The sequence below is a fragment of the Penaeus chinensis genome, chromosome 10, assembly GCF_019202785.1.
Source record: "Penaeus chinensis breed Huanghai No. 1 chromosome 10, ASM1920278v2, whole genome shotgun sequence".
Taxonomy (NCBI): domain Eukaryota; kingdom Metazoa; phylum Arthropoda; class Malacostraca; order Decapoda; family Penaeidae; genus Penaeus; species Penaeus chinensis.
Window position 1 is genome coordinate 1,684,869 of NC_061828.1, and position 24,857 is coordinate 1,709,725.

Sequence of the window (24,857 nt, forward strand, 5' to 3'; positions counted from 1 at the left end):
CAAGTTCGGCGGTAAGGAGGTGTCTTCCACATAACTCGATCCCTCTGTGGTACTGGAGAACGCAACCAGGCTTCCACTGGGGGGGTAGAGGACGGAAACTGCCACACTCTTCTCTTAGCTATTGCTGTTAGGTTGTTCAACGATAGTTAAGGGTTAACTGGTCCCTTCAGGACAACGGGCACGGGCCCAGGGGTCGGACTCGGTCCGATACCCAGCATGTGCGATTCCTCGGCTAACCCTCCTCCTCCTCAAGGAGGGGGGACGACCCATGACTCCTCTAAGACTAATGCGACCTTGAACAACGGAACCCCTACTGCTGACAAACGTGAACGACGATTCTTTTCCATCCCTCCACAGAATGCAAGGTATCTGACTGTCAAATGCGTGAATGAAAATCAATCGCTTTTGAATGTGAGCCCCTTCATCATCAAGAAGGTCCTTGATGGTCAAGTGGACGGCGATTTTGATTTTGTCAAGAAATTGCGAGATGGTAGCCTCCTTGTAAAAGTGCAATTCAACTCCCAGATTAAGGACTTGCTTAAACTGACGCAAATTCATGATTTGAAGGTCAACGTAACTATCCCCATTGGCCCCAATACCTGCAAGGGAGTAATCTTTAGCAGGGATTTGAGGACAATGGAGGAGAGTGAAATTCTGGAAAATATGAAGGACCAAAGCGTAGTGGACGTGAACTGCATGACCAAGAAAGACGGGAATGTGCGAACAAAAACCGGATTGTGCTTTTTGACCTTTGCTTCAAGTAAAATTCCTGAGTATGTCACGGTTGGATATGAACGTGTCCAAGTGCGACCTTACATTCAAAAACCTATGCGCTGTAATAGATGCCAAAAATTTGGACACACCTCATTACGATGCAATGATAAGGATACCAATAAATTTACTTGTGGTAAATGTACTGGAGATCATGACACTGCTGTATGTACTGAGACTTCGCTCAAGTGTGCTAACTGTGGAGGTCCCCATCAATCTGGCTCTGCCGAGTGCAGCAGCTTGAAGAAGGAGACTGAAATATTAGCATACATGAGAGGACATGATGTTAGTTACCGTGAAGCCAAGAGGAAAGTTGAAGGTTTGACCAGCAAACCCAATACTTCCTACGCCTCAGCAGCAACTAACAACACTTCCAGTGCAAACGGCATCAGTCAGGAACTTGCAGCTAAGGATAAAGAAATTGCTGAATTAAAGGAAACGGTCAAGGAATTAATGAGTCAAATCAAAGAATTGAAAGATACAATTCAACAAATTGCTGAATCAACCCAGCAAAAGCAGCAGCATCATAAGGAGGATGATACCAAAACACAGTCTGGATCGCACCTTCTCGTCCAGGCGGCTCCTGCTAGGACTTCGTCTGGTGTTTGGTCTGCTTCTCGAAGTAGATCATCCTCCACCGGGCGTCTCCCTGGCAGCGAGACGCAGGACATGGAGGCTACTGTCTCCAAAAATACCCATGGAAGGCCCCTGGGTAGCGAGGGAGAGGAGGACGAACCTCCCTCCCAGAAAAAGAAAATTAAAACTGGCGGACAAGGCACTTCCAAACCCCCATAAAACGTAATCATCGCGTTAACCATTATACAATGGAACTGTCGAAGTATTAGATCTAAAGTAAACGACCTCAGATTATTAGCCTCGTCCTATGCTCCCGATATTATAGTCTTACAAGAAACACACTTAAACAACCTCGTCTGCGACGAGGTCGTATCACTCAGAAACTACCATTTGTGTCGGAAGGATCGTGAGGGTAGGGGTGGAGGCGGAGTCGCCATGTACATCCACCAAAGCCTCCCTTTTACAGAAGTATTTATTGATTCTACTTTGGAGGTTGTCGCATGCAAAGTAAAAATCAATAACACGTATCTGGCTACATGTTCGGTTTATTGTCCCCCTGATAAAGTGGTAATTTATGATGAGCTCTTTGCTCTTCAGGATAGTCTGCCACAAAATAAAGTAATTTTAGGTGATTTTAATGCTCATCATACATTATGGGGTTCCCTGCGGGCGGATGATAGAGGTGAGCAAGTAGTTAAGCTGATTAACGACTCTGATTTAGTCCTTCTGAACGATGGTAGCCCAACACGGGTAGACGATAATACCGGGAATTTGAGCTTTATAGACTTATCACTGGTCTCATCATCAGTAGCAGCCAAGTGCCTGTGGCACACCATTGACGACTCGTTGGGAAGCGATCATCTTCCTATTTTGATTAAATATTCATGCGACACAGCAAGAACGCCTTCAGCGCCTAAATTTAACGTAAAAAGAGCAGACTGGGTCGCCTTCACAAGGAGCGTCAAGCTCGAACTTGTTGGAGAAACCATTGATGATAAAGTAAACAATATTCAGAATTCGATTTTAGAAGCAGCTTTGCTATCCATTCCTAAAACTTCGACAGATAGCGTTAAGCATAGAGTTCCATGGTGGACACCAGATTGCCGCAGGGCGCTGTGCCGACGCAATAAGGCCTACAGGCTTTTCAAAAATAACATCAATAATGAGAACTTTTGCAACTACAAACTAGCAAGAGCTAGGGCTCGTAGAGTAATTAGACAAGCTAAAAGAGACTCCTGGCGTAGCTTTGTCTCTACAATCAATAGTAATACAAAAATATCAGAGGTTTGGTCCACTGTCAAAAAAATTAATAAAAACAAAACATCCTGCAAAATTAAAAACATCATCCACGAGGGAACAAATTTCGATTCACCAAAAGACATTGCTAATGTACTCGCCAGGCAGTTCTCTTATACAAGCAGCTCAGCAAACTACCATCCTGCTTTCCTGCCCACCAAGGAAGCCGCTGAGCTGCAGCCTATTCACTTTGCCACAGGAGATGACTTTGATTATAATAAAGACCTAACAATGAATGAGCTTGTCCGAGCCCTAGAAGCCTGTAGAGGAACATCCCCGGGCCCCGATGAGATTCGATATGAGATGATGAAGCATCTTAATCATGATGACATGATTAAGTTGCTAGAAGTGTACAATGAAATTTGGAAAAGCCACACTTTTCCAAACTCATGGCACTTCGCCCACATCATTCCTGTATTGAAAGGAGGGGGTAATCCCAGAACTGCCATCTCCTACCGACCAATTGCGTTGACAAGTTGCTTATGCAAGGTCATGGAACGAATTGTTAATAGTAGGCTATTGCATTTTTTAAATAGCAGTAATTTACTAGTTGACGAGCAGTGCGGCTTAGGAAAGGGACGCCAAACTCTCGATCAACTAGTAAAGCTGGACAGTCATATTCAAGAGGCAATTGCCAAAAAAGATTTTTTGATTTCAGTATTTTTAGATATAGAAAAAGCCTACGACATGACATGGCGATATGGCCTACTCAGAAAACTTTACGCTTTCGGATTACGTGGAAACTTGCCTTGTTTTATTCAAAATTTCATTTCTGACAAAACGTTCTCTGTCAAACTTTTTGCCGACAATGTCACTTTTTCGGACATTTTTGTCCAGGCAAACGGGGTCCCACAAGGAAGTGTCTTGTCGCCAACATTATTTCTATGTATGATTAATGACATCCTACCAGCTCCCCCTCGAAATCTTAAATACTCACTGTACGCCGATGATTGTGCATTGTGGCATTCCAGCAACAATGCAGAGTTCTCGGCAAATCGTATCCAACTCGCATTGGATATGATTCATAACTGGGGCCTCCAGTGGGGTTTTAAGTTTTCCATTAGAAAGAGTATTGGGGTAATTTTTTCACATAGAAAGATACCAAATATCAGACTAACTTTAGATAACCACCCAATACCCATTCAAAATTCTGCTAGATTTCTTGGTCTACTCTTTGATTGTAGACTTAATTGGAAAGACCACATTGGTCAGTTAAAGAATAAATGTCAAAGAGCACTAAATTTATTAAAGTGCATTGCTGGTAATAAATGGGGAGCTGATAGGAAGTCTTTGCTAATGATATATAAAGCCCTGGTTAGGTCTAAAGTAGATTATGGGTCAATCGTGTATGATTCGGCATCGAAAACAAGTTTGAAAGGATTGGATGCTGTGCAGAATGCCTGTTTACGTGTGTGTCTTGGAGCCCTGAAGTGCACTCGGATCGAGCGTCTTGAGGTGGAGTCAGGAGTACCTCCCCTCCGACTCAGACGCGGCCAATTAGCCCTGACCTATGCCGCTAAGGTGGCTCGATACCCGAGCCATCCCAATGGCAATGGAGGCATTAGGCCCTTTGCCACAAGACTCCACGACCTCGTCGAGAAAGTCGGTATAGATCTCTCTACTATTGATACCCTAGTTCAGTCAAACATAGCGCCATGGGAAACACCCAATTTTTCCATCATGGAAGCTTGGCTTCCATCAGCTAAGGCCATGGCGCCGGAGGGTGAGGTACGCCAGCGGTTTAGAGAGATCCTTATTAAGCATTTATCCTTTTTTGATATATACACACGGCTCCAAGACAAATGAGGGTGTGGGTGCGGGTGTATGGTCGACTGAATGTGAACTAAAGTTTAGACTGCCGAATCATACATCGATTTTTCTTGCTGAACTTTTTGCCATTGACAAAGCTATTGATTTTGCTCTATCGACGACCCACGATAGAATAGTTATTTTCTCCGATTCATTAAGTTCACTTAAAGCTATTAAATCCTTAGAAACCACTAAAAATGAATTGCTGGGTAATATCATTCGTAAGTTACACGGTGCCAATAAATCAATCAAGCTAATATGGGTACCAGGCCACTCTGGTATCCATGGCAATGAACAGGCTGACAAATTAGCCGGGTCAACTGACGATTTGGACATTACCATAATTCGTACAGATCTCAGGTGTTTTGTGTCTCTTATAAAAGCAAAAATACATCTCCTGTGGCAAAGTGAGTGGACCAACCTCCAACTCACAAACAAAATCAAGAACACAATAGAGCCGTGGGACACCTCCCACAGAAGAGAAAGAAGAGAAGAGGTGGTGTTGGCACGCCTAAGAACAAACGCCACAAGACTCACCCACCTCACACCATACATCGAAAAAAGATTCCCTCCACAATGCCCCCATTGCACAAGCCATCTTACAATAGCCCATATCCTCATAACCTGCCATAAATTCAATAATAACAGACAAACCATAAAAAATTACTGCAGAATAAACAATATACCATTCGCAACATCAAATCTATTATCCGATAATGAAAAAATAATAACTAAAGTAATTGCTTTTCTAAGGGAGACAAAACTTTATGACCTTATATAGATTGATAGAATAAATAGGATCCATTGGCTTAATAACCTTGGCCATGTGCCGCTGGTTGATAGCCAAGAAATCCAACAAAAAAAAATAAAAAAAAATCAAACTGTGATATTTGTATACAATATTGTAGTGCGCGTAGACTTCTCAGTATAGGCGGGCGTGGGTCGATGCGTGGCTTCGGAGAGCATACTTACCTGGCACAGGAGATACCGTGATCACGAAGGCGGTTTTCCCAGGGCGAGGCTCACCATTGCACTCCGGTGGTGCTGACCCCTGCGATTAACCCAAATGTGGTTAACTCGAGTGTGCAATTTTTGGTAGCGGGGGACTGCGTTCGCGCTATCCCCCTTACAATATTGGTTTTACCAAAAAATTATCCTTAGCCACCTGTCGACTTATGAAGCTCTTCTCTGCTTGCTTCTTCGTTAGCTTAGTTTGTCAAAGCAGCCCACTGGAAGAAAAGTGCCTAATGATAACACTGATATGTTATTCCGAAAGCACACAAATATTACAAATCACTCGTTCGAGGATATTGATGTATATCGTAAACGTGTAAAAGTATCGAAATGCAGAAGAAAATCCAGATCAGTATCATGGTAGTCTTTATTTTGGGAACAATAAAGCATTTTTACGATTCAAGTAATATGCATGGTTATTGGGCAATATTATAGGTGCTGTGAATCGGTCTTTTAATGAGGAATAATGAACAGTTGATCTAAATGTAGATGTAAATGAGGTGTGTGTATGCTAGAATATTAATGCAACTATACTGTTTTTTTTTTTTTTTTGTGCGAAAGCTCATTATGTTTAGCATAAATTTCTTCATTATTGAATTTTTAAGTTCTAAATTCAAGATGGAAAGACTCAGTTGATATGAAAATCTATGTTCCTCATAATATAGACTATGTATTTCAATTATAAGCTTATATCTTGTTTGAACCCAGGGAAGTGGGCTATAGAGAAATTGAGTAAGACTCATCGAGTTGTTCCACTCCACGGAAGTATTTAGTAAAAGGCAAAATATTTATCCATTTTGAAGGGAAACCAGAGCTAACAAATGGGAACCTTAGTACCAATAAAAGTGGATCGAGTGCATATAAGAAAGTATAGGCTAAGAAACTTATATTGAAAGAAATCTTGCTATTTTGTTTAATAAAAATCAACGCATGTAATAGGAATTGTATATTCATGATATATTAAATGTGTATAAATATACATGTAGATACATATATTTATATATTTTTTTATGTGTATATACATATTGATATATATATATATGTTTAAATATACATTTATATATATATATTACATATAGATTTATTAATATTAATGTACATATATATTTGTATAAAAGATATGAACAAGAATGAATATCTTCACAATACAAGAGATGTATTTGACCGGTTTCGACTTTGTCTTCGTCAGAAATACATGTATTTCTGACGATATTGTGCAGATTTACCAGTCCTTTGTTGGCAAAATATGAATTATGCTTCTTTCATTCTAACCCCAAATATGTTACCTAGGATTTTATTTAAAGTTTGGAAAATATATATTTTACCAAAGAATATCAATCACATATGAAAAACGAAGATATTGATAATTCGTGTTGTCACAGGGACTCAAAAACAAGTATTCCATTGTTCTACGCCATGGCGATGGTAGTAAATAATTATGTTAATCCTTTTTTACAATATTGGAATATATATTTAGTGTGATATTCATAACCATATTTTGTTTACATATTTTGTTACTACTGATACTCATGTTCATTGTTATTTACACATATTTATAACAGGGCAGAAAGTCAAGGGACTGTTAGTAAATCTACCTTACTCATTATAAAACTTATTTACAAGAGTAAGCAAGAAACCTGTTGCTCTCGTTCGCTCTGTAATAACCTCAAAGATCTGTCAGTGAAAATAGTGAACTACATAAAGCCATCATATTATTAAAGTGGTGAAATAAAAGTGTTACGTTACCCATTCCACCACGTTTATTTGTTCCAGGTGCATGCGATACTTTCTTGAACGAGAATTCTCTCTCCCCTTTCTTTGTATTTCTCTCTGTCTGTCTGCCTCTCTCCCTCCCTCTTTCTCTATCTATCTGTGTCTTTTCTCTCTCTCACTCTGTTGATAGTGGCACTGAAGACGTGTGAAAGAGGCGCGGGACCTCTTGTCAGTGGTCATGAAGGATCTGCTTTTTAATACTTCTGATTAATACCCTGAGCACTATGAGCGCACCAACCAGTTGTAAGTGTAATTGTTATTACTGTAATGCAAGTCATCAGTAATATTTTGATGATGAAATTATTTGGTAATCTGTATTACATGAAAATAAACATGCATGATACACAGGTGCGAAAAACACTCTTCTGCTGCAGTACATCAAATCACCCAAATCAGATATTTACATGTCAGAAGGAATTTCCTTCCATAAGGTTTCACGATTATGTATAGGCGGAGAATGTGTTGTTATCGTTATCGCATTAACAAAGTATCAATGTCTCGGTATCGCTTTTATCAATCCCATGCTACTACAAATAAAAATAATGGAGATAATAATGGAAATACAAGCAATAATGAAACTGATAATACCAATAACAAACAGCAATATTGTAACAACATTGTAACAGTGGCGACAATGTGCAGATTTATAACCGTGTACAGTATCATTTTACTCAGTTTCTTAGACATTACTTGTGCACCCTACATTCTTTACAGAGTTGCACAGTTCAAAAATTGGTAAAAGGTTTAAGGCAGGTGCATAAAAGTGGTTACGTTGATTTAGCATTGCTTATCCTGATACTGGTTAGTTGTGATGGATGTATATACTGTGGAGGATCTCAATAATATGACTAGAATGTCATAATAATTAAGGTTGATGCATATAATGTGGAACATCTCAGTGATACGATATTTAATGTCGGTGGAATTTATGCCAACGATCATACCACGTTGAAAGCACCGCTTCTCGTCCGATCAGCGAAGTTAAGCAACATTGGGTCTGGTCAGTACTTGGATGGGTGACCGCCTGGGAACACTAGATGCTGTTGGCATTTTATTATATATGGTTAGGGTGTTTTTGGACTTTCATATAATTTATAGTTGCCCTTACTATATTTGTGTAAAGAAATCAATTGAAATTATGCTTCAGTCTATAGGACACAGTAAAATTCCTCGTCGTCGGAAAGAGGGAGAAGGATAGACAGAAAGCAAATATGCAATTCTGCACTCCAAACAATTCACTAAATTTCTGGTGCTAAACAGATGTTGCAGTAGTTTTTGAAAGAAAAAATAATTGAACCAGTAGAATTATATTAGTTATGTTATTAACAATCGTGTTAGTAATGATACCTATAAAAGAACAATAATAAAATGATTGCAATAAAGATATCAATCTAACATAAAACTCACGATTAAGTTTTCTTAGTATATTTGTCATCAGTTTTGAAGCTTTGGCACTGTACCATTCCTTGTAGCCTTCCAGTGACAAAAAAAAAAAAAAAAAAAAAAAAAAAAAACACTTTAAAAAATCAGTGCCGTCTATGTGTGTTCTGACCGTAAATATACAGGCTGCTAATTCAACCGCTAACGATACTAAATATTCGGATGCGTGACCGTCTGGGAACACCAGACGCCACTTTTTCGGTAGACAGCTGTAGAAATCAATAAATTATAAATAAGGTTAACAAGCATAATCACAAGCATACAACACAACATTTGGTCCAGCTTCTGCGCTAGATAAAGCAGATATAGAAAATTATATATGGAAATATTCCAAGCAAATAATTGCTTATTAGGAAACTGCATATCAAGATAGCGACATGTCCACGACCTTGAAGTACAATAATCTACTATTCCCAATTTGTAATTATTTTTGTCATAATTATCAGTATGATTATTATCGTAATTACTGATATAATGATTAAGATGGCCATGTTCACAATGGTTATTATTTTTTCATACCATGATCACTATTATTAATTGAATATAATTAATAAGATACTAATTATCATTAAAGAAGAATTAGTTATTATCACCAGCCTTTTTACTATTTAATTTTTGCTTAACCCATTTGTCCCGGATTTATGTTCTGTCCCCTGTAGTTTTTGGTGAATTTTGTTACATACAGATGGCTCCACGTTCTCAGCCGGCAAGGAGTCTATCAGTAGGCCCTAGTTACCGATCCTGATTTTCCCAATTGCTGGGAAAATGTGTTTTTCTTAATAATACCATTGCTATCGATACTGTTATTATTGTTATTGATGTTATGATTAATAAATTGTCAATAAAATATTTTAGACAATGAAATGATACAAAAGACCCTTTCCTGAAGTGAAGGAAAAGGATAAACAGGTGAAATAGGTAGTTCTGATAAGTGGCTATTTGTTAATAAATAACTTGTAGAGCCATCTATTTGTAAATACAATAAATAAACGTGTAATACAGTGGGCATGGCATGTATTCTTGCCACATGGGGCGAATGAGTTAAGTTATCATCCATAATATCACCAGTGTCATTGATATAACCAAATCATGATTTAGATTCATCATTGCAGTAGTATCATGATTACCACTATATTAACAGTGATGATAATATTAATGACAGCAATGATCTTATATTAAAAAGAATAATGATGGATATAATAATACTAGTGATAATCCTAATAATACAGATAAAAAAAAAAAAAACAATAATACTTATAATACCACCAAAACATTATATGAAAGCATTCAAGGTTTAAGATTCTGTAATAATAAGCATTCCTGCTTATGATTAGCTATACCGTTTAGCTCTTCCTAATGTGCAAGAGATACATTGCATGTGTACACAGATTTATAACCATATACAATGTCATTTTACTCAATTTCTTATGCATTACTTAATTAGTAAAAAGGCATACGGCAGATGTATGGAAATGGTGACAGTTGAGTTAGAATTGTCTATACTGCCGATCGTGGTCGGTTGTTATTGTTGCATGAGTGGAATTGATGTCGAACAAATTGCAAGTAGAACAGCGAAGGGAAGTACAGGAAAACACACGATTATGCCGAAGGCCTTTTCACTTCACTTTTTCATCATGCCTTGATGAAGTAGTAAAGTGAAAAGGCCTTCGGCATATTCGTGTGTTTTCCTGTACTTCCTTTCGTTGTTCTTATTGTTCCATATATTGTGAAGCAGATCTCAGGGATGTGACATATTATTATGGTAATGAAGTTTGATGGAAAAGAGATATATTAATTTTAGAACGGATGTAAACAGTGAGCACTGACAGAAAACTGGTTAACGTTAAAGTTTCTCTACCAAGGATCATATCTCGTTGAAAGCATCGATTTTCGGCAGACCAGTTACTTTTACAGGTTAAAAAGCACAAATGCCAACACACAGCACAACATTAGGTCCAGTATCCACAACATTGAGGCACAATAATTTTCCCTTTCCGTTATTGCTTTGCTATTTTTAATTATGGATAATATTTATGAATTGCAGATTGGCCTGTTTTTTTATTTATCATATTTTTTTGTAATTATTATTGGTTCTGTAGGCGTTTCATGTGTTTCCGAAAATAATGAAAGTATGGTCAAAATGTGATTTTTTCCCCCAAGATATGCGTCATTTATTGCTGGGGGGAGGCGATCTGATCATTTTTAGAATTAACAGTAGACAAAATCAGAAAAAAAAAAGTTTTCCAAATCTGTGGAGGCTGCCATATTGCAACTTTATATATATATGTATAAAATGTACATACATATATACATACACACATACGCACATACGCATATGCTTACATTAATCTTGCATACATTTGCATATACATATGCACATATATTTTTAAATGTATTGCTTGTATATGTACACATATACAAGCATTCATACAAATGGGCAAATACACGCTGTTATCTACCGATATATATACTTAGACAAATTACTTCTTACAAGTGTCTTATGTGTAATAGATGGGTCTTTAGCGAATTTTTTGAGTGACAGAAGTGATGGAGCATTGTGGAGAAGTGAGGGCAGAGGATATCTCAAATCATGTCTGTATCGTTTTTTTGCGTAGATATTAATACATTTAGAAATGAAGAGAACACAAATGGACATATTTATATTTCTCAGTTTCAATAGTTTTAGTGTAAAAAATGCACTATTGGTGTAGCCATAATTGCCTAATCCAGCAATTGTCCTCGTTTTTGGTCAGTTATAACGGGTTTTAACGTGGTTTCATTGGCAGTTCCCCAGATAGTGTTGCAGTATGTTAGATTTGGATAGATACATGAAAATGGATGCATTTACAGGCATTCATAGTGATAAAATCACGGGTATGGTACAAGATACCACATTGTTTATTAATTTGTTGACGAATAGTGTTCGTATGACTTTTCCACGACAATTTATCGTCAATCATTACTCCAAGAAATTTAGTTTCGGTTTTCCTTGACAAGAGTTTATGTTTTAACATAAGCAAAAGTGTAGGGGGAAGTTTCTTTTTTTACGATTAAATATAACATAATGGGATTTAACAATATTTAGCGTCAGTTTGTTTGAAGAAATCCAATTACTGATAGTGTTAAGTTTTCTATTGGTGTAACTAATGAGTTGATTAATATCGTTACCTGAAGCAGAGGCTACTGTTATCAGCATATAAGATGAATTTCAGATACGAGGATGTTTTCTCAAACTCATTGATTTTGATCAGAAAACGAAGAGGCCCTAACATTGACCCTTGAGGTACGCCATGAGATAATGGAAGTCGGATTCATTATATTTGTTTGACATATATGAATGAAACGAGCGGTTAGCAGAGCCCCTGACACCACAATGTGATAATTTTGAGAGCAGAACTGGATGATTAATCGTATCAAAAGCCTTAGATAAATCAAGACATACAGCATTTGTGAATTCGTTATTATCAAAGACATAACAGCCATTTATGTTGATTTATTCCTTGTAAATTCAGTTAGACAATCTGACAGAATACTGTTGCATATGAGATGGTTTTCCAATCTGATATAAATAACCGTTTTCCAATCTGATATAAATAATTTCCAGAGGTTTACTTATTGTGGCCAGAACTGATACGTCTGTAGTCATGAATATTGGATTTGCAACCTAATTTGTGAACTGAAAGTAACTTTTGCTGTCTTGAGTTTATCAGGGTATATACCCTGTGGAGTGTAGCAGGGGACGGGAAATGGCAGTCAAAGTGGATTTAATTATTGGTGCTGTGATGCCATCATTACCGGAGGCAGAATTGTTCAGTTGATTTACTACCTGAGAGAGTTCGGATTCGGTTACGGGATTTAAAAAATAATTTATGTTGTGCGGAGGCCCCCTGAAACTCATGAAGCTGTGGAATGGATGAGTGACATTGTTAATTAAGTTATGTGCAACATTAGCGAAATGATAATTGATATAATGAAGAATTTGACTAGAATCTCGGGAGTGACCTTCCTCTGCTTCTGTCGTTTGATTCTGTGATGTATTATTTCTGTTCAAAATTGAATTGATCTTCCGTTTATTCCCGCAGTTATTTGAGTTAGTCATTAATTTTCCCGTATGGTATTTGCTGCGGGGCAGAGCGAATCACTTAAGTGAGATTTTGCAGAAAAATACTTATCATACCCAGCTGAACAAAATATTTGGCTCATTAGAACAGAAAACTAAACCCAACATACATCACTTCAGGAATCCCTAAACTGATCAATTCTGCCCTCGTTAAAATCTCTGGTCGCAAGGAGAGAATTATAATTGGTACTATAGCGTACGGTTATAAAAGTCACTCTACTCGGACTTTTAGATTCCAGGCTGTATGTTGCTATTCAAAATTATATAATTTATAAACTGTTGCAGCAGCAATATGTAAACAAATATAGCAGGCATGCTTCCGTAAACAATGACCTCGTTACTTTTTACGACAATGACGTTCATTTGTTTACTTCTATAATCCTTAACCGATATGCTATTCCCCTTATTCAGAAATATAATATAAGTGATCAACAAGGAAAGCCAAGTATGAAATGAAAATATGATACCTGAAGCTTGTCAGCTTCTTAATCTTATGAAAAAGAAAATCGCCTTGTCATTTTCGTATCAACGTTATTAATACGGTTGTAAAATCATACTTTTTTTTTAGGGCACATTCACAGCGCTAGATCTGAGAGCGTGAAACAACGACTTCACCACCCTGTGACCGCACCAAACGGCGACGCGATCATTTCAAATATTTGTATATGATGTGACGTGCCATAAGGGGGAAACTGCATGGCCACAGAGAAGACATAACAACGGAGCGACGAACAGGAAAGCACAAGACTATTCAGTGAGCCTTTTCGCTATAATTCTTCAGAAGGGCAATGTAGAATAAATAAACTAGAAAAGGCCTTATATTTCCTGTTGTTCCCTACTGTTTTTTTTTATGGGGGGGGGGGGGGGTTCTCTGTAATTTGTTCAGCATTTATCGAACTCGAGATGTGATGTCTTTCAGGAGTATTAAAGCGAGGAATGCAAATAATAATCTTACATTTTCCGCGGTTACGATGGAAGAAAGTATACATTTTATAGGTTCCGTTTAAAATATCTAAATCTTAACTGATGATATACACACGACAACTACATTGTTTATATTGATTGGAAGAAAGTGAGGGAGATACTGTAGAATGGGGGAAGAGACTTCACTATTCCCCTCATTCCTTTATTCATTAAAGGAGAGCAGTAATCAATCCCTTGAATTTGTCTATATCCCTAAAGAAAAACGGTTTAAAGTGCTACACATGAGAAGAGAGATATCCAAGTTTTCAATTCCAAATTCATTTTGTAATGAAAGGGTGGTCAAAAATGATTTACTTCCAACTTTTCTTATCTAAGACTATGTTTACACACGACAGCCAATAAGAGCATCATATCGAGTACATCAACCCCTCGACCGAACAGCTATCGCCCTTTTTCTCTGCGACAATATTTACACAAGCTAGCCAATGAGAGAGCCGAATGCCACGAGTTAACCAATCGCAACGCTGGGCTGTTTTTTCAACTCCTTGTCGCAGCAGAATTTTCAGTCGTCCTTGAAACTGAAAATAAAGAGTAAGAGTCTTACGAAGCAAGTGTTGTTGTGAGAAGCGACAATAAATGTTATGTAAATGTGTGAAACACAGTAAAGATAAATGAGATTATGTTCTTGACAAGCTTAAAGAGGAGTGTAGTTGGTTTCCAAGGAAGTGGTTGTTTATGAAATCACGAAAAAAGTGGTTAAATGTTCTCACATTTTCTTATGTGTTTATGAACTGTGTGGGCATGTACGTTTCATCAGTATAAGTATAGAAATAGTGGAAGTGAAGCAAGTGTTATTGGCATAGTGTTGTCGATCTAATGTGAATGAAATCTTCGAAAAGGACACCAACACCCATGATATATGGAATTAAGGCCAAGTTCTGAGAAGGCAGAAGAAAGAAGACAAAACTCTAAAAAACGGTAAGTCCTAGATGACACCTACTTTTATGAGTTGTTTGAACGTTTACGGTACAATTGGCGGTGAGAGTTTCAGATTTTTTCTTGGAAACTAATAAATTGCACCTACAGTACATTTACGTGTCGGAAAGTTATCGTTATACTGTTTTTTTCCTCATTAAGTAAATAGTTTCGACATGATTTGCTTGTTTGTCAGTTTTACGGAATTACTTGCTGCTTTAGAGACCTCCCTCACATGTTGTCTTGGGGGGGATAATCACTTGAAGTACCCAGATTTGCGATAAGACGCTAGAGAGATGGTTGAACCCTATCTTGAAAGGACATAGTAGAGCTGTGTTTACCCTTTTGAGATTGCTGAATTTAGTGATAGTTTCTTAATTTTTTCTTACGATAATTGTATTAATAATGTCTCATCTATAAAGGCTAGTTAGTATCTGAAGTTACCAGCAAAGTTAACTTTATCTATATCTTCACACACATACACACATGTATATACACATATACACACATGCATACACATAGACTTATGTACACATGCAAGCATATACACAAATGTACACACATGGACACATGTACACACACATAAACATATGTACAAACACACACAAACACATGCACACATGTACAAACACATGCACACAAGTACAAACACATGCACACACATGTACAAACACATGCACACACATTACTAACACATGCACACACATTACTAACACATGCACACACATTACTAACACATGCACACACATTACTAACACATGCACACACATTACTAACACATGCACACACATGTACAAACACACACAAACACATGTTCAAACACACATAAACACATGCACACACATCCATATAAACACATGCACACATGTACATACACACATGCACACATGTACATACACACATGTACATACACACATGTTCACATATACACATGGACACATGGACACATGTATACATAAAGAAATAGCAACACTTCCTGACCATGACTCGATTCTAGGTCACCCCGGGTATGAAACCAGAGGGCCAGTACTAAACCAACCATGCCACGCAACCAAAAGGAGTGTGCAACTAGGATCTCACTAGCTCTATAGGCATCATCCTATCTACTCATACTTTGGTAATGATAGTGAAGTTTTACACACACTCCTTGTGGGCACTTGGTGGAAATTAATTTAGCAATTGTTCAATTAGTTTACACAAACACACACATGCACACATGTACACATGTACACGTACATATAGACATATATGTGCCACACACACACACACACACACACACACACACACACACACACACACACACACACACACACATGTAGACATAGACATTAATGTGCCACACACACAGACATAGACATAGACATAAATGTGCCACACACATCTTATACACACCCACCAAACAAACACACAAAAAAGGTATATGCTCACACCCATCTACACACATCTACACATACACACACACATACACATATGCTTGTACACACATGGAAACATTTACACATAGATGAACATGCATGCACACATGCACACGTTTATGTACACTAATGCACACATACACCCCCCACCCTCCCCACACACATTTACACATGTACAAGCACATGCACACACATGTACATACCTATGCACATACATGTGCAAACCCATGCACATACATTTGCAAACCCATACACATACATGTGCAAACCCATGCATACACATGTACAAACACATGCACATACATGTACAAACACATGCACATACATGTACAAACACATGCACATACATTTACAAATTCATGCCCATACATGTACAGATACATGCATACAATGTACACAGACACATGCACACTATGAACACATGCATACACACCTACACATTAACAGACCAACCCATGCATGCACACACATGCACAAACACATGCATACAGTGTACACAACCTACAAACAAATGCATACAATGTACACACACACACACACACACACACACACACACACACACACACACACACACACACACACACACACACATGCATACACACACATATGTAGACTTTCACACACACATGTACGTAGACATGCACACACACACACACACACACACACACACACACACACACACACACACACACACATACACACACATGCATACACACACATATGTAGACTTTCACACACACATGTACGTAGACATGCACACACACATGTACGTAGACATACACACACATACACACACACACACACACACATACACGCACACACACACATGCATACAATGAACACACACACATGCATGCAATGAATACACACATGCATACAAGGAACACACACACATGCATACAATGAACACACACACATACACAATGCATACAATGAACACACACACACATGCATACAATGAACACACACACACACATGCATACAATGAACACACACACACACATGCATACAATGAACACACACACACATGCATACAATGAACACACACACACACTCACACACACTCACACTCACACACACACACATGCACAAGTGTACACACAAATGTATGTAGACATTTACACACACTCACACCCTTTGTTCTGAATTCCCTCCCCCTCTCACACGTCTCATCATCTTTCACAGACTTTTTTGTGACAATGAAACACATGCTCTGCCCATTACAGTTAATTCATAAGCAGTCTGAAAAAGTTCATAAGTCTACGTAGTGCTCTTTCCAAAATTTTATAACATCACACATCACATCTCTTTCAACCTGGAATAACAAATAATGCTGTGTTATCTCATTAGATATATGGTAATGACATCAAAATTACAAGAGTGTGAGATGATTATAACTGCCCCTACTAAAAAAGTCTCAAACTTATTGAAAGTACTTCGTATATGTATATGTGTGTGTGTGTGTGTGTATATATAGCGTAGGTCAGTAGTTTACTGAACAGTAATTTTGTGAAAGTTGAATGACCTCTGAAAACAATTTTATTTTAGTGGTCTACCAAAGAAAATAAAAATATATTACAGAAAAACCTAGTTTATGATTGTTGAAGCAATTATTTGTTTTGCCCCCATAAATGTCTGTTTATATAGTGGCCTAGTGGTTTACCAGAGGTATCCCTCACTTTGCTAATGATTGCACTTTAGGCTTTACTACAAATTTTACTCTTTTTTTTTTCTTTTGTACTACCAGTTACCAAGTCAGTTGTTCTAAGCAGTCCATTAATTTATTGTCAATATTTTTTTTCTTTCTAACAGGAATAGTAAAAAGCAAGCATTGATTTATCCTTTAGTATCTTAGGAGTAATAAATAAGAGACAGTTTTATAGGTAATTTCCTCAAGTACTTGTTAATATATTTAAAATCTATTTATCATGGGAAGCTTACATTTTTATTTTTTATGTGTACATATATGTATAGATATATTTGTATGTATTTATGTATATGAACTGCGTTCATGTTGACAAATGTATGAAAGGTATGAATGAGAATGAATATCTTCACAATACAAGAGATGTATTTGACCGGTTTTGACTTTGTCTTCGTCAGAAATACATACATTAAGGGAAATACAGAGTATATATATATCAGACATGAGGTGATGAACTACCTGACGACTGTGACCTCCCACTTGTTGTTCGTATAATTGCAGCTGCGACCTTTGATAGTTTGAATCTACCCGACGCTGCGTTGATGCTTTTCTCCGTCGCGATGTAAGCAGCTTCCATGACCTTCCTTTTCTGTATGTACAGTCCTCCATGGACTATTTTTGCTTCCTTCCAATTGGGTAGATGTCCAGCTTCATCTACATGTACCACCATGGCGTTGGAAGTTCTATGGTGACGGATGTCAGCTCGATGTTCGCTGATCCTGGTGCTGAAACCTCGCCCTGTTTCACCATAGTAAGCTGTATCGCAACTGCTGCAGGGTATGCGATATACAGCACTGTTAGGGTTGCTTCTGAGCTGCTTCTTGTTCCGTATCATGTCATGTATCTTTTTCCCGGATGTGCTGGTGATTTTCACATTATCGCCAAAGTATCTGCTAATCGTCTGGGAAATGTTACACGACGGTAATATGAGAAAATCATTAGAAGATGTAGGGTTTGGTTTCGTGAGAATATTCTCCACCTTCTTTCTGAGTAGTAATGGATATAATCATTTATGTTTGTAGGCTTCCTGTTGTCACCCCGATGGATCAGAGTGTCCAAGAATTCAGAAGTCATTATAGAGGATAAGAGTAAACAAAGAGTTAGCTGCACCCTACTCTTCACATGAAAATGGAACATTTGAGAGATCATACACATAAATTTTTGACATGGCTCAATGTTTACTGACTGAGTCCAAATTACCCAAAGATATATGTGGTTATGCTGTGAAAGCTGCTTGTTACTCAGAAGACTCCAGCAGAAGACTCCAGCAGAAATGCATACTGGAAGACGGCCAAACATCAGCAAAATGAATATTTTGGGAGTAAGAAGTCTGCACATGAACAAGAGAAGAAGAAACTTGATCCCAAGAGTAAGGAAGGAATGATTAATAGTGGGCCATGATGACCAGAGCCCAGCCTACTTGTTTACTTTGCAGAATCTCAAACAGTAAAGAAAATATGATATGTAAAGTATATGGAAAACTTAACCAATATAGCTGAACCATTGAATGATGAGTAAACCTCAGATGAAGATGACATCTTGGTGGAGACTAGACTTCAGCAAAAATCACTTCAAGGAAACCAAGGTGAGCCACCAGATAACCTAATTGAAGAAAGAAGATATTCAACTGAAGAAAGACAGAAACCTTCATGATTAGAGGACTACATTACTGATGAACTAGACGACAGCATCTCCAGTTTGACACATAATGGCTTTATACGTCATTGCTACTGAGTGTCACGTATCCCAGTACTAGTCACCTACCAAGAGGGTATTGCATCTCCAGAGGGACTGCAATGGAAGAAAGCAATGGGCGAGGAAATCTTGTTTACTTCAGGACAATAACACCTATGACATTACCACACTGCCTGAGTCACATACAGCAGTAGGAAGATGGGTCCAGTGAAACCTGGACCAAACATCAAAGAAATATACAAAGTAAGGTATGTCGCCTAAGGATATTCACAGGTAAAAGATGCTGACTACAGCTTTATTGGATGTGGCTGTACCTATAAATATGGTAATACACTAAATGGATGTTAAAACAGCTTATTTGAATACTGATATAGATCATGAAATTTATGTAGAATAACCTGAATGTTATGAGGAAAAAAATAGTGATGGAAATGTTTTGTACTGTAAACTGTAAAAGTCACATTGTGGTCTGAAACAAAGTGGCAATCACAGAGTTATCATTGTCTGTATCTAAAGCATGAAAGGTACAGTGATAATGTTGTGCTCTTATGGGTGGATGGCTTAATTATTGCCAGCAGTAACATGTCCCTGATGAACAATTATAAGAAATCTAGAATAACTAATTTAGGTAAACTAAACTTGTTTCTTGGAATGTCATATGTTACAGGTAAAAATTACATCAAGGTGAATCAAACCAAATATGTAGAAAAGATTTTGGACAGATTCAACGTTTCAGATTGTTATGCAAGATATATGCCACATGGAACCGCAATACATAGAGTAAAGTGCAGCAGTCATATATGCAATGACCAGTCAAACTTGCTTAATGCATGCAGGGAAGATGAGTTATTCTACCATATCAACAGTATAAATATGTATATGTATATATACATGAATATTTGTGTGTGTGTATTTATGTATATATATACACACAAGTATACATATTTGTGTTTTTATGTGTGTATGTGTGCACGTGTACATAATATGTATACACATATGCATATGTTTATATATGTGTCTATGTATATGTATATATATTATATGTATATAATATATATATTATGTGTATAAAGTGTATATATATATAAAACATAAATATGCACATACACACATATATGTACATTATATATATAATGTGCATGTATGTATATACATTATATTTGTTATATATTGTATATTGTATGTATATATTGTATATATATTTTTACACATTTACATATATTTATATGTATGTACATATATATGTATACATAAATATGTGTGTGTGTGTGTACATATATATATAGATATATATATTTATATATATAATATATATTTATGTATATACGCATATGTATATACATATATGTACATATATGTACATATATATATATATAAATATATATATATACATATATATAGCATGCATATATATATATATATCTATAAACATACATGTATGACAATATATATATATCTAGGTAGATATAAATATATGTGTTTATGTATATATATATATACCTATATACTTTGTATGTATATTTTTACATACTTTTATGTATCTGTGAATAAATGAATATACATATGGACATATATATACATATATGTATATACAGACATATTCATATCCATATATAGACTTCTATATATTTATAAATCATATATATATATATATACACATGCATATATATACATATACACAAAAATGTTTATGTATAATTGTATAAATCTACAGATTTTTGTATACATATATACGTATAAATGCAAATATCCAAATGCTTTCCATATGTATCCTGTGCATATGGAATGCCCCTGATTTTTTCCTAAAGTCGGAGTTCGACAAAACATAGCTCGAATAAACTTTAATTTTTGGGATGAATATTTGCCACAGAGAACTTCAACTTAAAAATTGCATGCGATTTCCCCCATATATGATTTCGAAATATGATCCTCAGTGTCGTTCACTCGGAATGACTTAGCAAAAGTTAAGTGTGACTGGATATTTGTATAAGAAATATTTCAATGCGCGGGGACTTGTCAGTGTGAGCGATCGTGGGTCGGTGGTCGGCAAAGAAAAGCATACTTACCTGGCACAGGAGATACCGTGATCACGAAGGCGGTTTTCCCAGGGTGAGGCTCACCATTGCACTCCGGTGGCGCTGACCCCTGCGATTAACCCAAATGTGGTTAACTCGAGTGTGCAATTTTTGGTAGCGGGGGACTGCGTTCGCGCTATCCCCCTCATTATAACTCGTTACACACAAGTCTTGGACGGTAGACCCACATTTAAATCGTTACCGAGTTGAATATTCTTGGATAACGTAGCAGCACTTTATAGCTTTTTATTTAATATATTTCGGTTACTTCATATGATAAGCTAACCCAAACTTGCCCGATTATTCTTAATTATACAGATAAGTTACTTTTGATTTTGCATGAAAATATTGATAAGTATTCTGAAATCAACTACCGAATATTTGAACGACTGGAGGTAAAAAAAAAAAAAAAAAAAAAAAAATGAATTAAAAATGTATATATATATTTTTTTTTATTGATATAGGTACGTTAGTTAATGACATCTATGTTTAGACGCTTTAACTATGTTTTGGCAGCAGTGGGTCGGAACACAAAATATTAAACTTGAATAGTTGGAAAACATGGGTAGCAACAGTTTTCTACTGTTAACAACTAATTTTCAAAAAGTTTCGTTGTGTATGTCAGAATGTTTTGCCTAATTTTCTAACGATAGTTTTCTGTGTAGCTGTACAACTAATATAAATGGAAAATTAATGTTTTAGCTGAGGATGAAAGTGGGTTGACGCTTATGTGGTCTAACTCAAGAGTAGTATAAATGTCCAGACTTTTTATTGTCAGGTTAGTTCAGGTCACTTATTTTCTGTGCTTATGTTGATTATGAACCCACCGAAGTGGGCTATATAAAAAATTGAGTAAGACTCATTGAGTTGTTCCCCTCCACGGAAATCTTTAGTAAAAGGCGAAAGATTTATGCGTTTTGAAGGGAAACCAGAGTTACATAAGAAAGGTAAGCGAATTGGCCAACAACGGTAAACCGAGGACTCGTAGAGCGATGAGTATAAGGGCAAGAAAGACATCTTGAAATAAACATTATTGTTATTTTATCTAACAAGGATTAGCACTCACAAAAGTGTGTGGTTATATTTGCATTAACCAAGTATATATGCCAGGTAGTTTGAACGTGATTGAATTTAACAATTAAAATTGAAAGCTCGCATATGAAGAGGAATGTAGTTTCTTTTTAAATATATTCATTTAGATTTATTAATATTAATGTACATATATATTTGTATAAAAGATGTGAACAAGATGAATATCTTCACAATACAAGAGATGTATTTGACCGGTTTCGACTTGGTCTTCGGCGAAATACTGTATTTCTGACGGATATTGTGCGATTTTACAGTCTTTGTTGGCAAAATATGAATTATGTTCTTTCTTTTCTAAACCCCCAAATATGTTACTAGGATTTTATTTAAAGTTTGGAACAATATATATTTTACCAATGAATATCATTCACATATGTACAAACGAATGTTATTGATTAACTTCGTGTTGTCACAGGGACTCAAAACAAGTATTCCATTGTTCTACGCCATGGCGATGGTAGTAAATAATTAGTTATCCTTTTTTACAATATTGGAATATATATTTAGTGTGATATTCATAACCATATTTTGTTTACATATTTTGTTACTACTGATACTCATGTTCATTGTTATTTACACATATTTAATAAACCAGTGAGAAAGTCAAGGGAATGTTAGTAAATCTACCTTACTCATTATAAAACTTATTTAAAGAGTAAGCAAGGAAACCTGTTGCTCTCGTTCGCCTCTGTATTAAACCTCAAAGATCGGTCTGTGAAATAGTGAACTACATAATGCTCATCTTTTTATTAAAGTGGTGATATAAATAGTGTTACGTTACCATTCCACCACGTTTATTTGTTCCAGGTGCATGCGATACTTTCTTGTACGTGAATTCTTCTCCCTTTCTTAGTATTTCTCTCTGTCTGTCTGCCCTTCCCTCCCTCTTTCTATATCTATCTGTGTCTTTTCTCTCTCTCACTCTGTTGATAGTGGCACTGAGACGTGTGAAGAGGCGCGGGACCTCTTGTCAGTGGTCATGAAGGATCTGCTTTTTAATACTTCTGATTAATACCCTGAGCACTATGAGCGCACCAAACCTGTTGTAAGTGTAATTGTTATTTAATGTAAGGCAAGTTATCTAGTAATATTTTGATGATGAATTATTTGGTATCTGTATTACATGAACAATAAAATGATTGATACAACAGGTGCGAAAAACACTCTTCTGCTGCAGTACATCAAACCCACCCTAATCAGATATTTACATGTCAGGAAGGGAATTTCCTTCCAGATGGTTTCACGATTATTGTATAGGCGGAGTATGTGTTGTTTTCGTTAATGCGGGCTGAATTTACAAAGTATAAATGTAATCGGATCGCTTTTTTATCAAACCCATGCTACTATAATAAAAATAATGGAGATAATAATGGAAATACAATCAATAATGAAAATGTTAATACCAATAACAAAACAGCAATATTGTAATAACATTGTAAACAATGGACGACAATGTGCAGATTTATAACCGTGTACGTAAGCATTTTACTCAGTTTCTTAGACATTACTTGTGCACCCTACATTCTTTACAGAGTTGCACAGTTCATAAAATTGGTTAAAACGGTTTAAGGGAAGGTGCTTAAAAGTGGTTACGTTGATTTAGCATTGCTTATCCTGATATGGTTAGTTGTGATGATGTATATACTGTGGAGGATCTCAATAATATGACTAGAATGTATAATAATTAAGTTGATGCAGATAATGTGAATCTCAGTGGATTACGTATTTAATGTCGGTGGGAATTTATGCCAACGTCATACCACGTTGAAGCACCGCTTTCGTCCGATCAGCGAAGTTAAGCAAAACATTGGGTATGGTCTCAGTACTTGGATGGGTGACCGCCTGGGATACATAGGTGCTGTTGGCATTTTATTACTATATGGTGAGGTGTTTTTGGACTTTCATATATTATTTATCTGCTCTTACTATTATTTGTGTAAAGAAAATCAATTAAATTACTGCTTCAGTCTTATAGGACACATAAAATTCTCCGCGTCGTTCGGAATAGAGGGAGAAGGATAGACAGAAAGCAAAATATGCAAATTTGCACTCCAAACAATTCACTAAATTTCTGGTGCTAAACAGATGTTGCAGTAGTTTTTGAAAGAAAAAATTTTTAAATTGAACCAGTAGATTTATTAGTTATGTTATTAACATAGTGTGTAATGATACCTATAAAA

At 36.6% G+C, this 24,857-nt stretch overlaps 5 non-coding genes across 5 annotated transcripts; 3 read left to right on the plus strand and 2 right to left on the minus strand.

The window, feature by feature from the left end:
* The first annotated feature begins 5,416 nt into the window (after nucleotides 1–5,416).
* On the plus strand, nucleotides 5,417–5,579 carry LOC125030046. Its single transcript, XR_007115248.1, has one exon. It is a non-coding gene; the product is annotated as a U1 spliceosomal RNA (small nuclear RNA).
* Nucleotides 5,580–6,166: 587 nt separating this feature from the next.
* Nucleotides 6,167–6,283, minus strand: LOC125030178. The gene has a single exon (XR_007115366.1). It is a non-coding gene; the product is annotated as a U5 spliceosomal RNA (small nuclear RNA).
* Nucleotides 6,284–8,169: 1,886 nt separating this feature from the next.
* Nucleotides 8,170–8,288, plus strand: LOC125030193. Its single transcript, XR_007115380.1, has one exon. It is a non-coding gene; the product is annotated as a 5S ribosomal RNA (ribosomal RNA).
* A 13,283-nt stretch (nucleotides 8,289–21,571) lies between these two features.
* LOC125030059 lies at nucleotides 21,572–21,734 on the plus strand. The gene has a single exon (XR_007115260.1). It is a non-coding gene; the product is annotated as a U1 spliceosomal RNA (small nuclear RNA).
* A 673-nt stretch (nucleotides 21,735–22,407) lies between these two features.
* On the minus strand, nucleotides 22,408–22,525 carry LOC125030158. Its single transcript, XR_007115347.1, has one exon. It is a non-coding gene; the product is annotated as a U5 spliceosomal RNA (small nuclear RNA).
* Between the last annotated feature and the right edge of the window lie 2,332 nt (nucleotides 22,526–24,857).